This window comes from Alligator mississippiensis, chromosome 3 (assembly GCF_030867095.1).
Source record: "Alligator mississippiensis isolate rAllMis1 chromosome 3, rAllMis1, whole genome shotgun sequence".
Lineage (NCBI taxonomy): Eukaryota > Metazoa > Chordata > Crocodylia > Alligatoridae > Alligator > Alligator mississippiensis.
This window is the reverse complement of record NC_081826.1, coordinates 183,315,449-183,330,940: the sequence shown is the minus strand read 5'-3', so window position 1 is coordinate 183,330,940 and position 15,492 is coordinate 183,315,449. Positions and strand designations below refer to the sequence as shown.

Here is a 15,492-nt window from a genome sequence, read left to right as displayed (position 1 = left end):
ACAGTGCAGCAGGACAGGCCCTATGAGGAGAGACTGAAGGACCTGAACCTGTACAGCCTCAGCAAAAGGAGGCTAAGGGGAGACCTAGTGGCTGCCTACAAGCTCATCAGGGGAGATCAACAGCAAATAGGCAGAGTCCTTTTCTCCCCAGCACCACGTGGGGTGACAAGGAACAATGGTAATAAGCTGATGGAGAATAGGTTTAGACTAGAGATCAGAAGGCAATATTTTACAGTTAGGGTGGCCAAAATCTGGAACCAACTTCCCAGGGAAGTGGTCCTCGCTCCTACCTTGGGCAAATTCAAGAGGAGGTTGGACAATCACCTGTCCGGGGTCTTGTGAACCCAGCATCCATTCCTGCCTGTGGCAGGGGGTCAGGCTAGATGATCTGTTCAGGTCCCTCCTGACCCTAGCTACTATGAAGCTATGAAAAATTAGGGCTGTGTGAAGTTTTGGTCCCTGATTCGATTTGGTGTCGGTTAGGTCCAATTTGGTGGCCGAATCTCTGAAACTGAATCGAATCAGAAGACCCTTTAATCTCTCTAAATCGAATCGGAACCCTCCAAATTTATTTGGGGAGATTCGGAAACGTTCGGCAATTCGGACATAGACACAGCTTTAAATATTTTTTGTACATGTCTCAAGGTACCAGGCAGCTCGCCAATGCTTCAATGCTGGGGAAGATGGAGCGTCCCAGAGGAGCGCAGAGGGCTCCCCAGTGCACTGAGCAGCAGACTCGGAAGTGGACCAGAAGCACTTCTGGTCCACTTCTGGGTCCATCGGGAAAAGCACTGGGGGGCTTCCCTGCACCCCTCTCGTTTCAGTGTCTGGTGTGTCCTGGGTCCGGGGGGGGGGGGGAGGGGGGCACCTGGGGTCCCCCTGCAGCCAATCAGTGAGCTGGGGGAACAGAAAGGGGACCCCCAGTGCACTCCCCAGTGGACTGAGAAGTGCATTGGAAGTACTTCCTGTCCACTTCCGAGTTCACTGCCAAGCACGCGGGGGGGAGGGGGCCGCACTCCTGTGGGAAGCTCCATCTGCCCCAGCAGCACAGCATTCATGAGCCATGCCTGGTACCTTGAGGTATGTAGAAAAAACATTTAAAGCTATGTCTATTGCCAAATCACTGATTCTCTAAATCAGCATTGAATCTTTAGATTCACTTTCGGCCAAATAGAATCGGGGACAGTGATCCGAATCAACAAATTAAATCATTGTCCACGATTCAGGCCAAATCCAAATCAAATACGGCCTGTTTCACACACCCCTAGCAAAAACAGCAATATTGTACTTTTCAAACTTTTCTGCTTAAGATTTTGCTTCAGATTTTGCATGCGGTTTTTCAGAATTTGATGTGGGTATGTCTAATAAGGTTTTCTTTATATCATCATAGCTCATTTTCAAAGCCAAAACAGAATCTGCACAAGCAGACCACCTGGTGTCACAGATTCTTTTGACTGTCAAATATTTTTCATTTGCCTGCTTCAAGCGTGATTGTAGCAAAATCCACCAATTTGTGGAAACCAAAAGAAAAGACATACACATTCTCAATGCAGTAAAAAAAATGTGTAGCTCGCTCACAAGATTCAGCTGCAGCATTGCAAATTAAATTTAAGGAATGGCTGAAACCTGGTATGAAGAAAGCAGAGGGGTTTTCATTATTCAGTCTTGCCTGTAGACCTGAATATTTTCCTGCCATATTTGCAGCATTATCAAAGCTCTGCCCATGACAATTTTTTGATGTCCAAACCTAAATTTGCAATGAATTCCAAAACAGTCTGTAGACATTCAAAGTGTGAGATTTTTAGTAGGACAAAACAAAGAAATCGCTCTACAACTTCACCATTGCCGGTCACATATCTTAAAATTAATGTTAATTAGTCTACATGACTTACATCTGGTGTTCAATTGACTATTATGGAATAGTACTTGGCATTCTTTACTTCATCACTGAATTGGTTTCTGAGATGCACTGCCATTATAGTGATGAATTTATTATAGGTTGGGCAAGTTAAAAAGTTGGTCTTCCGTGAGCCACAATACTGATAATTTTTCACATATTTTTTGAGAAAATCGTCCAATTCACCAGGTTATTCGAGGCAGATTAAAAAATTACATTTTTGATTTGACGATGATAACTCATCGTGTCCTCTAAGAGGTAATCCCAAAAAAGACAGCAGTTTGACTGTGGCAACAACATGTGTCAGCACTTTCCTCCAATAAGAACACTTTCCTCCTTTTGAAACTGAGCCGATAACACAGAATCAGTTCTTCCAGATAATTTACACCTTTCAACAAATTTACACATAGCATTAATATAAGTTTTGGAAGTTTCATGATCAGCAATATCTCTTGCAACGTTTCTCCAATTAGAGTGCCTGTTGACAAATGTTTGTTTTCCTTCACTATGGTCAAGGAATAATTTGCAAACATAACAGTAGACTGCCTTAGCGGTTTCCAAAAAAATCAACCAAATTCTCATTTCTGTCATCCCATTTTTCTTCTAAAAAAGGATAGGACCCCTCGCCACTTCTGCCTTCAGCAGATGCCTTTGGGCTATAACACTGGGAGGCTTTGTAGATACGACCTTTGCTGTGCCAGCTCCCTGCTCCCTGCTCTTCTACACAGATAGCATAGTTTCACCATGGCTGGGAGCTTTCCCTTCTCCTTAACTGAGTTGCAGAATTTAAACCAAAGTAAAATACAGTAATACCTGACAAAGATTCCCTCCAACAAATTCTTTTCTAAGTGTTGAAGAAAAAGAAAACTTACCCTTGAGTTGTGCATTGTTGCCAGGACTCTACAATATCCGTTTTCAGTCTAATATCTCAGTGGGTTTTTTTAATTATTTATTTTTATCCCTGCTAGCATTAAAATCCCAGCTTCCCATTATACCAGCAATGGTTATCTTAAATTGGGAGGCATGGGGTTGTTGATTTTACATGTAATATATATATTCCAATGTATTGTTCTAATTTAGCGTATATGTAATCACTACAAAAATGGAGGGAAAGTGATGTTACATGTAAGTTAGAGAGAGAAATGAACAAATTCATCCCTGATGCAAGATCCTGAAATCAGTCATTGTAGTAATGAGATTGGTATGACATCTGGATAGATCAAGTGCTAAGAATTTGCCCAATTAGGTGTAGTCCATTCCTCTGCCAGTGCAAGTTTGTTTCCAGCAGAGAAGAAAGTCATATGGAGCTAAACCAGGCATACTGGAATTTTAAAGAAGCTTACCCCACAACATACACTTTTCACTGTGACCAGCCAGGTCCATAGGCCAGTGTTTGGGGAGGGGCAAAATCAGGGCTCTGCTTCCTTTTGGGATGCCATGTATTCTGTGGGATGCTGAAATGAATGAGGTTATTGCTTACATTGAGTTATTGTGTCCAATGCAAGAAAGGTTGACCCTTGTACAGGGTCTTATTTATAGGTCTGTCTTTGGATTCTGTTGCTCTAATGTCATAGTACCTTAAAGTACTAATAAATTGGCCATTCACAGTACTGCTGTGAAGTAGGGAAGCATTATTCATCACCATTTTAGAGATGCAAAAGGAGTCAGAGTGAGATTAAATGATATACCCAAGAATACATAGGAAGTATGAACCAGGACCAAAAACCAGATTTTGTGAAGTAGTAAAGACCTCTATAAATTAGCACTCTTATTTCCTGCAGTCCTGCCTCTTAAAATAAAAAGAAAGTTTTGAGTACAGAGAAAAAAAATTAATATCCTTCCATTACCTTCAGGATTCATTGTGTTGATTCAGTTATGTATATGAGAGACGGGTGTTCCATGAACAATGGAAACACCTATCAGAGCCCTAAAAAAAACATGCATTTAACAGGGAAATCCTTTGTGTGTTATCTACAAAGACATGAGCCCTTTTATTCCCTTGTGGTACTTTATTGCCTTGATTTCCAGTCATAGCCAAAACAGGTTACATAGATTTACTGATATTTTCCAAGCTCAAAAATACAAGGAAAGGTGAATATGACTGTTTCTTAATTTCAAATAAACTAGATTGCACATCATGATTAAGGCCTGATTTAAATTGCATTTCACATTTTTTGTGAAAATCATGAAATTAAGTGTTTTTCATGAAAAATGCTATTTGCAACTAAATGCCACAATATGGCCACTTGCTGGCAAGCAGATATATTATGGCATTTCATTGCAAGAAGATGGCTGCTGCTGGCTGGAGGAAGTATTTCCCAGCCAACACCAAAGCGTAGCAACCCAGGGGAGGAGGGAGGTGTTGCAAAAGGGACAGGGTAAGGAGAGAGCTTGGGGATGAATAGGGAAGGGTCTTTTGCTTCTCTGTGTGGGAAAACTAGGGTGCGGAGGGTTGGGGGCTGCCTTGGCCCTAGCACCGGGTAGGGGAAGGACTGCCCCCAACTCCCCGTGACCCAGTTTTCCCACCCAGAGGAGCAGACAGCCCTTCCCCTACCCAGAACCAGGGTTTTCTGCCTAAGGCAACCAGCAGCTTCCAAACCTTGGTGGGGAGGGGAGAGATAGTGAGGGAGGGGGCTTTTCAGTGGCAATCAGAAGTCTTGGGAGCAAGGTCTTTGCTGCTGCAATTAAACCTGGCCCTAAATGGAGCTACATAGCTTTCTAGGGAAAGTCTTAAAACTGAGACAGAGACCTGAGACAGAGACTGAGACCTTGGATAGCCCCAGAGCACACAGTACTCTGGAAACAAAGACCTGGGAGCCCAGATATCCCTTTCTCCCCTGTGAGATTTGTGAGGGAGTGGGTAGGTACATGGGTGAGCCTTTACCAGTAAATACCCATCAATTGCTGAGTGAGGGAAAACTGAGTCACTACACAATGGGCACTTAATACCACAGAATGGCTGTCCATTCTATGTTTGGTCAATGTGAATTGGCCCATTAATTTTCTTTGCTCCCCCTGCTGCAGCCCTACCATCTAATGTGCCCCACACACTCTACCCTACACATAGGTCTCTGTGAAATTGCTGGCAATGTGACTTAATTGAGCAACTTTCAAACACCCACCAATCCACCTGAGCACCCCTTCACTTTCACTGTTCCCCCAAGTCAGCCTGGGATGCCAGTAATTAAGCAGCTTTGTAGGGAACATCCTTTTAAAGCCATAGCATAAAGAGAAGACCTTGGATAGCCCCCAAGAACCCAGTCCCCTGGCAATGCAGAAGAGGTTTCTTTCTACCTGGCCATCCCTTCCCTTCCCTGTCAAATCAGCCTGAGACACTGCAGAGTGGGGGCCACTGTGGGCAATAAAGTCAATAAGCAAGCTTCTAGGGAAAATCTTCTTAAAGCCACAGCCTGAGATGGAGTACTTGGGCATAACCCCAAAACACCAGTTGCTTGGCACCCAGTGGTCCGAGCATCCCTGGCCAGCCATCTGGCCATTAGGCCTCTGCAAAGAGGAAAGTATTTGCTTCGGACTTGGATTCTGCCATTTGGAGGGGAAGTAATTTGATCTGGTGATTTGAATCACTGTCACGATTCGACCGAATCTGAATCTGAAGATATTTAGCCATAGACTACAGGCAGGCAGTGCCAGCAGGGGCAGCCAGACAAGCCCCAGATTAAGCCAGCAGCCCCAGGAGAAGCCACAGCTTGCCTAGTTGCCCCCCCAACAGGGCGAGGTAGGGAGTGCGGGCTTCCCCAGGAGAAGCCACAGGGATGGGGGGAATGATTGGGAGCTGAGGGAAAGAACAGGGGCTTCCCCACAGCTCCAGGTTTGATTCCCCAGCTCCTGGTTCAATTCCCCAGTTCCTAGTTCAATCCCCCAGCTCCCAATCTCCCCCCCGCCCCCGCTCCCTGATCATCCCACCCTCAGTTTCTCCTGGGGCTGCCAGCACTGCCTGCCTTGCCCTGGTTGGGGGGGTACCCAGGGGAGCAGCTCAACAAGTCATGGCTTCTCCCAGGGCTGCCGGCTCAAGCTGGGACTTGTCCAGCTGCTCATCTGACCACTCCTGCTTGCACTGCCTAGTGCCTGCCTATATAGTCTATGGCTGAATCTCCAAATCTCTCTGAATCAATTCGGAGACTTCCAGTTTGATTCAGAGAGATTAATGGGTCTCCCAATTTGATTCGGATTTGGAGATTCAGCCACCGATCGGGCCAAATATCCTCCGAATTAAATCAGCTACTGAACCTTTGCACAGCCCTACTGGCCACCTCTTCATCTCAACACAACCCATCCCAGATCAGCCTGGGAAACTGCAGAGCAGGGTTCACTGCCATCAACTGAAAGGTTCTGGGAAAGTGCGCTTTTAAAGCCTCTGGTATGAGGCAACACCAGAGTGCTAGGCATGCAGAAGCAGGGGTCCAGGTAGGTCCCCCCATATGGCCAACTTTTCCCTCCACTTCAAATCCACCTGGGACTCTATGGACTGCATTCAGCTGTAGGCAGTAGAGGTTGGGGCAGTAGAGTGCTGGTTGCATACCAAAGCATCTTATTTCCATGCATGGGTTTGAGTGGGAGGTGAGGAGTGGTGCAGTTAAGGATGCCTGGAAGACTGACAAGATGCTGATCACAGAAAGCTTGGTGTTCAAAATACCTGATTTTCCAGATACACTTTTGAAACGTTCCAGGAGATGTAAACGATTCTAAGCTGACTCATATGTCTGGATACTTGCAGCTTAATCCACATTTAAAACAGTCCTAATCAGAAATTAGTCATCTCCTACAGCTGTTCTTTCAAAGAATGAAATGTTGGTGGGGGTGGTGGAGGAAGTGGAGATCATGGCATACCACCTAAAGCCAAAGTCTGTTTCATAGTCTCTGTATCAGGTCTTGAGCAGGGCAGAGAGAAAATACTTAAAAGACTGGCTACTGCACATTAAGTACCATTTTCTTCACATCCAAACATTTTGTCAAAAGGCAAAACATAATGATCAGCTACAAAGAAGGAACAATCTTTGCTACACCTAGTGAATGGGAAAGTGTATGGCATTCACAGGGTGCAGGAAATGCTAATCTAATTTCAGGTTGTGGAAGCAGAAGTGAGCATTCTCTGCAGAGGATTGTCCTGGTATGATTGTCAAAGAGACAGAGGTACATTGGGCATATCTACATGTGATACTACATCACCATAGCAATGCAGTACAGTGTCCATGGGTGTTTACATGTGACCAGCAGTTACTTTGCTATAGCAGTGCACTCCCCCATTATAGTGCACCGCTACAGCAAAGTAGTTGCTAAAAATAACCGTGAGCCACACGTACAGCTCAATACAGGTATTACTGTGCCGTGCTTCAGTACTTCCAATGTACTTCCAACATTGCCGTAGGGCAACGTGTAGATGCATCCAATGAGTTTGATCTAGTTAAAGCAACTACAGTAAGTCAAGTGGTGGAAGAGGACAGTATGTCTGGTTTAAGGCAGGTAGTAGTATTGACCAATACTTCCGAGTTCCCCTAACATGCTCCTATCACCTAGAGTATTTCAGTGGCAAAATATGATCTTGTGCATGTTAACACATATGTTATTAGATGAAGATATACGCATTTGGTGTGTCTCAGCCCTCTGATATAATCTTACTGAAAATGGTAAAAATGCTTTATTCTCCTTTCTTCTTTCACCACCTCTCTTAGACTCTTACATTCAAACAGGTTGGGACCTGATCTTTCAAGCTTTATTCCCATGAGTAATCACATTGATTTACTAGGAACATTAATGTTAGTAAGTATTGCTTATGTGTATTAGGCTTGCATTTTCAGGTCCTTGTTTAGTCAAGCCATGAGAAACACCAATATGGATATGCCTGGCTGTATGAGGAAGCAGTTACTAGGCACCTGGCAGACACTCCACATTAGGTACAGCCAGTGAATGCTTCATATCTATTATTTATAACCTCTCATTGTTCTTTACAAGAAAAATATTAGATCCTATCCTCAAACTAATGAATAGTTGAATCCAAACTTATTATTCATTAGATTCACTTTCTCCTTGATCCATCTCTGCTAGTTTTCTACCTTTCTAATCAGCCTTTATATTTTTATTCCAGTATCTCCCCCTTAGAATACTCAAATATCCTCTTCTCACTTGTTCCTACGTGGCTGGGAAAGGGGATACTGGCACTATATAGAATGTAACCACTATATAGAATGTATCCTTTTATTACTGCATCACAAAGGATGACATAATTTGTTTGACCTTTTTGTCCACAATGCCATTAATGTTAATGTATAATGTGATGTTACCAACAGCAAGCACTAAAAATCAGGAGTCTGACTTAAGAATATTATGAGGTTGACCTAAAACCCAGGAACATTTTAAAATAGAAATGTAGTTCTTTGAGGGGAACGTCATATGTTTCAGATATTTCTCACAATCATAAGAAAGCTTAGAATCTCACAAAGGAAAAACAAATATCACAATACTTACGATAAAATCATGAGACTTGTCATTTTGCTTCAGTGTTTATGCCTATTGAGATGACTGAGAAAATTTTATACGAACAGCTGTTACAGCTGTTTACAGCTCTGTTATTCTGACCATTTGTAGAATCAGAAGATAGCATTCCAATGCTTCACATTTAACAGGTTTTCCTACAGGCCAGAAAAGCTAGAAATATTTTTTTTAAAGGGAACACTGAAATTGTGAATAACACTAATTGCAATATAAACTCTCCTCAAGTTAGTTATGGAGCACAAAGATGAGTCGAGGAGATGTATGTTTCAAATCAAGCCATGATTTGAAAAATGAAGCGCAGTGGTACTAAGCTCAGGGAACTGAGATACTTCTGGAGGTACCTCCCCATGAATCTGTGGGAAGGTAGGGACTTAACATATATGAAGGACATACAGGGAGAAGACATGAGATAGTAGCACAGGAGCTGAACAGGAGAATAAGGAGGGACATTTTACATTTCCTCCCAGTTTAAAAGGCCAAGTGCAGCACTGTGCGGTAAATATTTTTGGGTCCTTTCTTTGCTCTGAATTATTATTTTTTTGTACCAGACTTTTCTGTAGTAGAAGCTGTTATGTAACATTCAGCCAGTTTGACTAATAGCTCTGTTGGAAGCTGTCACACAACAGAATTTTTATGTGAGGCATAGCTCACAAAGATAGCAAACAGTTATTTCCAGCACATAAATTCAGGATAATTTCCCCCAAACTTGCTTTCTCAAATAAGAACATATTGAAATACATGAACCTCTTTGCCATTGAGTAAGTGTAATTGCTCTGGTCTGCATACTGAGAAATAGTAAGTGTTCTTTTGAGCTGTGTACATGTAAGAAGAGGGCCATCAGTACATTGTTAATGGATGCATGCAATACAACATTTTACTGGCGCAATGCAGAAATAGCTAAATTCCTCAAACACAGCTGTTTAATTTTATCGATAGCGGTAGCCAGAACTGCTAGACACATTCCTAGCATAATTAGAAAGATCCTAGTTCCAAGGAACTTGCACCTGAGGAGACCATATACAGAAAATGTAGTAGTGGTGGAGTTAGGTAACAGTTTACATACTTTTTTTTTTGCAACTTTTGCACTCCCAGCCCCTATTGTATTCCCACCCAACCCTTGAGATTTGTTGAATCCTGTTAACAGATCAGTCTGGTCTCATTACTGTCCACAAAAACACATGAGTCCTGTAAGGAAATATGTGGGACGCAAATTCAACAACCCTCCAAATGGAGCATGGGGCCTGGATACCCCTAGTATATGTCAGAGGGAAGTAGGAGTAGCTACAGCTTGGCCCATTCTCCCTCGGTTGCATTGGCATTAAGAAGCCTGGGTTTGTGCAAAGGGACTTCTTAAAGTTTAAAAATGTAGACCCCAGCCAAATCTCATGGCTTTGTTGTAACATTGTACCAGGGTTGAATGTAGCTCTGTGTTTTCAAAGAGACTATGACAGTAAATAGGTATCTGCTGATGCCATGTTTCTGAAATATATTATGAAAGCAAATTAAAACCTGTGCGGCTACTGTCAGGGAATGTATAAATGTCTACTGCTAATGGGAAATTTGGACAATCTTCTCTTCAAGTTATTTTCAGGATATTAAATGAAAATTGCAGCAAAGACTCTAAGGCCTGAATAAGCATGGACAATTGTGAAGGAGCAAGCGCAGTGGCAGTGAAAGGACCCAGAGAATGCCACTTCCGGAGTCGATACCATATAAGGTTAGAAGCTCTGAGATCAGAGTATGGTGGCGGCGGCGAAAAGGGAGCCTCAATGAGAGAGAGAGAGAAAAAAAGGAGAGAAAAGAGAGAAGAAAGAGGATCCCCAGGGGATCAGTAACTTACCCAAAGACTTCTCACAGTGTCGGCGGGAAAAACATTGCTCCAGGAGTGAGGGGTGGATCCGGGAAGATTTAAACACCACGGGATGTGTGTTTAAACACTGCCGACCTGGAAAGAAACCAAAAGAAAAGAAAGAATGAAATTGACACATTATTATTCAGCTGTGGAGACAGTGTCTGAGTGCCCATCGAAAGGACCTGAGGCATCAGACACACAAAAAAAAAGGGGGGATAGACTTATCTGCCAACAAAGTAAAGAGGGAGTATGTAGCAGGGTTTGAAGATAAAAGCCCATGATAAGAATAGGAACACAAAATGGACAAATAGGAAAGAGACTTTGTTTATTAATACTAGGTTCTGTTCAGTCAAATTGATAGTAATAGCATAAGAGCAGTATATAAACAGAATCACCAAGTTGATATAAAATAAATAAATAAATACAAGTTTTGATCTGAATCAGACTACGATTATCTATACCGTCGAGTGCGTGTGAATATACAGAGAAGTGAGCGAGATAACTTACCGATAGTACCCATGAAACCCTAACAGAGACCTTAAAAAAATATATATTTTTGAACAACCCTCCCTACTAATGACATCAAAAATTCAAGCATAGAATAATAACATCCAAGACGTGGCAGGCAGGAAAGTCGGGGTACCGACGGTTCATTGGGTGACTATAGAGAATGGTAAAGAGAGACATCCTAAGCGCAACCACCACAACAATGAATTTACTCTTCTCATGCATCTTCCAAATTTTGGTCTTTTCCCAGCAACCCCAAATCCTGGAAAATATTACCTAAGTATATACTAAAACCTAAAAATCCAGAAAACAAAGCAAATTCTAAATCTATTATTCAAGAAAAAATATATGAATATTTTTAGGCCAGTTCCATTGTTTTTTTACTGCTTGATGTTGGCAATAGTGCCTTTTCTTCCTAGAGATCAGAGAATCATAGAGAAATAGGACTGGAAAGGACCTCTATGGCTAGGGACAGACATTCAAAAAGCCTGAGCCTGAATTGATTAAATATTTGAAGGTTAGTTTAACCTGGCTAGGCTAAACCAGTTTGTAACTACTCAGAAATCCCATCTGGAGTGAAGAAATGTAGGCACATTGAGTTACACAGCAGGGAGTTACACAGGGAACTGTTATCATTATCACCCCATCAAACAAAACAAATATGGTGGACTTATTGATACAGTCTGGCAGCCCAGGCTCCGAGAATCTTCATTGTGATTGGTGGAGCCCATCCACCAATCAGGTAATGCTGAGAAGGGGCTTGCCCCAACCCTGCTGTATGTGTGTGGGGGGGGGGGGGGGGAGAGGAGAACCTCCGGACCTGGTTGTAGCCTGCTATTTGCAGGTCCAATAAAAGGAGAGCAGAGCCCTGCCCAGGGTTGCAAAGCATCTGGGATACTGGAGGATTCTGAGTTAACGTAAACCAGGAAGGGGTCTGGGACAGACATTGTATAAACTGATTCAACCCAAATCAGTTAAATCTGATACTACATTCAACTAGGTTTATCTCAAACCAGTTTCAGCCATTTTCAAACTGGTTTATGTGCACTGAATATCTGTTCTGTTACAGGTTTAAACCAGTTTCTGATCACTTAAACCGGTTTATGTGTAACGTTTGTCCCTAGCTTATAGGTTATCTAGTCCAACCTCCTGCCAGAGGCAGGATCATACAACCATCTTATACAAACCCATTGTCTAACCTCTTAGCAAAACTACACAGTCAACCCTGACACAACACAAGACATAACACCCTAACCAGACACAGGTCAGTCAGGAAGATCCTGGTGACCAACATCCTGATGCTGTAAAGCTTGTTAAAAATATGCTCAATAGACCCCAGGAATAGGGCCACACCCCTTGCTATGGAGGAAGACAAGACCCCCCACAGTCCATACCAATCTGTCTATGAGGTAAAATTGCTTCCTAAACCCAAATATGGGGATCAGTCTGACACTAAACAGAGTGACAAGACCCTTAATGTTGAAATAAGGGTCATAAGGTCTCTGTGATATCAATCAGGTCATAGTTCTTTTCTCAGGCATAGTGTCCAGCTCATCTTGTTTAGTTCCCATACTTCCTATATTTGTATACATACATCAGACACATTTTACATTTTGACCCAGTCACTTCCCTTTTGTGCCACTTGTTGATGTCTTCTGGTTTTCTGGCATAGGCAGAGGAAGAAAATCACTTGGGGGGGGGGGGGGGGGGAGCTGAGTGTGACCAGGGCTGAAGTGGGGCCAGCCTCAGCTGCGCTGCCTGGCTGGAGGGGATGGAGCCTCTGGGACCCCCATGCCCACCCCACCAGGCCCTGCACAGTGGGGACAAGTGGGGCAGTGCATGAGACAGAGCCACAGCTTGTCCAGGGGCCATGAGAAGGGGTGGTGGCTCTCACTGCTGCATGTGCCCTGCGAGGCATGGGGGATGTGTGCCCCCAGATCTGCATGGGGCAGGGTGGGCTGCTGCTGTGGGCTGAGACTAGAGCTGGGGCAGTACTGAGCTCTTCCCGGCAGGGGGGGGACATGCTGCACTCTGGGTGGGCAGCAGTGGTGCTGGGAGGGGAGTCAGGTGGGCTACAGCCTGCAGCCCACCCCAGCCCCTTCCCAGTGCTGCTGCTGCCCTTCCCCCACTCTCCGCCGGGAAGAGCGTGGTCTCAGCTCACAGCTTGGGACTCAGTCCCATGCCCCACCCCCTGCACCTGCCCCTGCCCCAGCCCTAGCCCCACTCCCTCCCTCACCACTGCCTGCATGTCCCTCCACACCCCTGCTGCAGCCACTGGAAGTTTGCAGTGGGCTGCCTTGTGGCCCTACCACCACCCCATGTTAGCCCCTCCCTTCTGCCACCTATGTTTTCTGGTTCTTTCCCAGAGTTGAGTTGCTTCTTCCTGTCCTTTTGCCTCTGTATTGTTTGTTCTGTTGCTGGATGGATTTGTTCACCATCCCCTGTGTAACCTAGTTTAAAGCCCTCCTTACTAAGTTGGCCACACAACACCTAAAGATGCTCTTTCTGGTTCTGGTCAGATGGATTTCATCTCTTGATAGAAGTCCTTCCCCCCAGATAGCAATCCTCCTCCCCAACCTGGTAAAATCAGCATTGGAAAGTCAATGTGGTAAGTGAGAAATGCTGCTGTGCTGTGTAGCTACAAGATCCTCCACTTTTAAAACGCAAATATTAAATTTAATTTTATTCACAAAGTCAGTGGGCATGTCTGCAAGACACTATGTCCTTGTAGCAATGAGCTGTGGTGACATAGCACTGGCAGGCACAAATTATGACACCACTGCTTCTGTGCAGTAACAATGAGCTACTGTGCAGTAGCTCATTGCTACTGCTCAGTAGGGTCAGAAATGACCTGTGTGGCAATGGGACTGCACAGTACCAGCAGTTACTGTGCAACCAAGTACTTGGCTAAAGCAAGTACTAAATGGCTGCGCAGTGACAGCTGCACAGTTGGGCACACATGTAGATGTGCCCAGTCAGTGGAGTGCTTGCAACTAGCTCTGGACAGAATATTTTGCCCACTGTACTCAATGACTGAAGTTTACTCTGCAAAAGCTAGTCTTTTTAGTAGCATACAGCAGAACTCTCAAACTTTTTAGGTTCAAAACAACCCTCATTAGACTAAAGGCACCCCTTGGAAAATGCTAGCTGTTAGTTTTTACTCACTTTTTGACTATGGAAAAAGAACAGAACTATTTTTCTGTTGCAAAAAATTCAGAAAGACAACATGTCAGAATGTTTATAACAGTATAGAAGTCTATTTGAAATTGCTGGGTTTATCCTGTGAATCATGCTCACACACCTAACAATGCCAACATTGCATGGCAACCCATGGCACACTTGAAAGCATCTTAAGGCATCCCAAGGTGCCATGGCACTCTGGTTGAGAACCCCTAGCTTACAGTTTCCCAGAGAAAATAGCTCTACCATAGCAAAGTAACCTTTTATCCATAATTCATAGCTAGGCAACATAACAGATATAGGGTCCAGCTGAGAATTTCAAAAGCACTAAGACCTGCATTTGAGAAGATATGGCTGCACGAAGACACCTAACCAGAACAAAAAGTTGTTCTCTCTTCTGTAACTCAGATCCTTTTATGACACATATTTTTTCCTAAAGCCTGGCATGCTAGGAAAGCATAAACTCAGAGCTCAGTAATGTCAAATATAAGAGAAGTTATACATTATGTGCAGGAAATTAGACAAAATAGAACAAATAAAGTAAGAATTCTGGATTTATGCAATGTGGTTTGTGAAACAGAGCATAGTCTTTTTCTTTTCTCCTGCATAAAGTACATATGTGGATGAAAAAAGTGTGTCAACATGTACTGTACTGGACACAAATAAGCACTAATTAAAATTCCTGCAAATGACAGCCCAGTAGAGGCAAATGCATGATATAATTTAATTGGTTTCTGAACAGCTGCAATCAGTGGGTGGCAATAATGCCTGCCATTTATTTTTCTTTTATAATTCATTTGTTTTTTATTCATTCCACAGCAATAGGTCAATATGTTACCCTGTCCTGAATAGTTATACAAGGTTCCCATGACTCTCAGGATCCAGTTCAAAAGAATTCTGATTTTAAAAATAATTTCCAACCTGCCCCATTGACTGCTTTTTCTTTATTCACCTTCGAGCCGTGGCGGGCTCGACCTCTACGGCGAGAAGCTGAGCGTCCTGGCCTACGCCGACGACCTCGTGCTCCTCGCCCCCGACGCCACCCAGCTGCAGCAGATGCTGGACGTGACGTCGGAGGCGGCCAGGTGGATGGGCCTGCGCTTCAATGTCGCCAAGTGCGCTTCCCTGCACATCGACGGGAAGCAGAAGAGCCGCGTCCTGGACTCCACCCTCACGATCCAGGGCCAGGCAATGCGGCACCTGCGCGACGGGGAGGCCTACTGCCACCTGGGGACGCCCACCGGCCACCGGGCCAGGCAGACGCCGGAGGAAACCATCAACGGCATCGTGCAGGACGCACACAAACTGGACTCGTCCCTGCTGGCCCCGTGGCAGAAGATCGACGCGGTGAACACTTTCCTCATCCCCCGCGTCGCGTTCGTCCTGAGAGGCTCGGCGGTCCCCAAGACCCCCCTCAAGAAGGCGGACGCCGAGATCCGACGGCTGCTCAAGAAGTGGCTGCACCTGCCGCTGCGGGCCAGCAACGAGGTCCTGCACATCCCCTACCGGCAGGGGGGTGCCAACGTGCCCCGCATGGGAGACCTCG

At 44.4% G+C, this 15,492-nt stretch overlaps 1 long non-coding RNA gene across 1 annotated transcript in view; it reads right to left on the bottom strand.

The window, feature by feature from the left end:
• LOC132249484 (uncharacterized) overlaps nt 1-15,492 on the bottom strand; it is a 207,066-nt gene that overhangs the window by 166,266 nt on the left and 25,308 nt on the right. Inside the window, exon 2 of the long non-coding RNA XR_009460959.1 lies at nt 10,248-10,352. This is a non-coding gene — a long non-coding RNA (uncharacterized LOC132249484). The remainder of the gene's footprint in view (nt 1-10,247; nt 10,353-15,492) is intronic.